General features: G+C 42.5%; 1 long non-coding RNA gene across 1 annotated transcript in view; it reads left to right on the forward strand.

The window, feature by feature from the left end:
- Nucleotides 1–1,225, forward strand: part of LOC127600907 (uncharacterized) — a 2,808-nt gene extending 1,583 nt beyond the window's left edge. Inside the window, exon 3 of the long non-coding RNA XR_007962441.1 lies at nt 1,179–1,225. This is a non-coding gene — a long non-coding RNA (uncharacterized LOC127600907). The remainder of the gene's footprint in view (nt 1–1,178) is intronic.
- Nucleotides 1,226–1,815: the final 590 nt, after the last annotated feature.

Here is a 1,815-nt window from a genome sequence, read left to right on the forward strand (position 1 = left end):
TCTTCTGTCTGCAGTTAAAATAAACCAAACAGCTGCAGTGCAAACCATCAAATCATGACTATCCACTATTTACATTGCTCACACCGTAACCCACACACATTGTACACATTTTCTTCGGAGCAATATCCTCATAAAACCAGCAATTCTAGTCTCGCTCAACTGACACGCAAGAATGTTCTTTCTTTACTTCTTTGTCCCAATGTTTCCATCGCTGTATATTACATACAGCTTCAGACAAGTAACTCATGTCAAGTGTGTTTTCCTGCTCCTCAATTCCTCACGTTGTTCTTTGGCACAAAAGAGGCGTTTGAACTTATTCAAACACGTATCAAGCACGGAAACCAACCATTAGGTTGTTTAACTAGTCCGTCAACAAAATGACTCAACAGCATTACACAAATCAAATGATACTAATTCTTCAGCTAACACCGGCTGCGCTGCAAGGAAGTACACTGTTCACTATGGTGTGTAATCTCATGGGTGGTGGCAGTCGGCGAAAATGAGCTCTTATAAAAGTCAGACTGCTCCACTGCATAAAGGTGCTCATAACCCTCCTACATCTCTAACCTTTCTGCTCCTATTTAAGCCACGCTGATAATGTTAGACTGTGACTTTATCTCGAAAATTAGCCTGATGAAAAGATCCGAGGCCTGCCTTTTTCCCGCCGTTGACCTTGTGTTACACTCCCAGGCCAGGCTGACTCTTCATCGCTTACCCCCACCCCAGCACCACAACCACCACCACCACCACCACCTGCTCCTCCTTTGACTTTTAAACTCAGAGATTCAGTCATGCTTTCAGGCTGCCTTAATGAGGCCTACAGTGCTCCACTGGTCAGAGGACTGTTAATGAGAGAGACATCTGAGAGAAGAGAGACATTGGGAAATGGTAGTGCAACTAGGGAGTGGGTCAGGGGGGTCACTTGGTTCTGTACCAGGTAAGCACGAACACTGCTCAAGATCCTGACCAAGTTGTTTTGGTTCATAATTGTGGGACCCGTGTGTATTTGAGAATGTGTCAAATGTCCTCTGCACCCTTTCAAGAACATTTTGCTGGTGTCCCTCATCAAGCAATGCTTGTCTTTGTTGTGGTAATTGGGAATGAATTTGGTCTTGAACTTGAATCTTTCTTTTCAATCAGAAAATACTCTAATTATATGCCCCCCCCCCCCTTCCCAGGAGATAAAAAAGAAAGAAAAAAGAACGAAGACACTGATATGATGGACCGGAATATTTTAATTCCCCAGGTGTTTAAAGCTTTCTTTTTTTCTATCATCACCCCCCCCCCCCCCTCCCTCCCTCCTCACAGCCAATCCACCCCCTCTCCTCAATCACGACTCATCCTGCAAGGTAATAAAACAAAATGTTCCCATGCGTGGAGCTTAAGCAAAAGGTATTTGCCTGAGGGGAAACAGTAATAAGTGCTGTATTGCTACACATTTACTCATGTACTTTTCTCAGTAGGTCACTGCATGCTCTTGAATGATGTTTAAACTTGGGTTAATGCAAGCTGAGACCTGTCAATGACAAGCCACTCTGTGTTGATGAGTCTGTGCAATATAAACTGTTAAAACCCATAAAATATACACTCACCGGCCACAAAACTGCACACTAATGAGAGCCAATGCAACATGTGTGTCACATATCTGGCCTTTTCAATTTTTAATGCACACTCGCTATGACGCTTCTTTCATAAAAATGGTTAAATTAATAGATTTTTGAGAGTCTCAAACAAAAACGAATGTTTTTTTTTAAAGCAGTCTTTTATTGTGCCCTTTTTGGCATATCTATAAATTGTCAAGTTAGTGGAAATGCC

The sequence above is a fragment of the Hippocampus zosterae genome, chromosome 5 (assembly GCF_025434085.1).
Source record: "Hippocampus zosterae strain Florida chromosome 5, ASM2543408v3, whole genome shotgun sequence".
In the NCBI taxonomy this organism is placed as follows: Eukaryota; Metazoa; Chordata; class Actinopteri; order Syngnathiformes; family Syngnathidae; genus Hippocampus; species Hippocampus zosterae.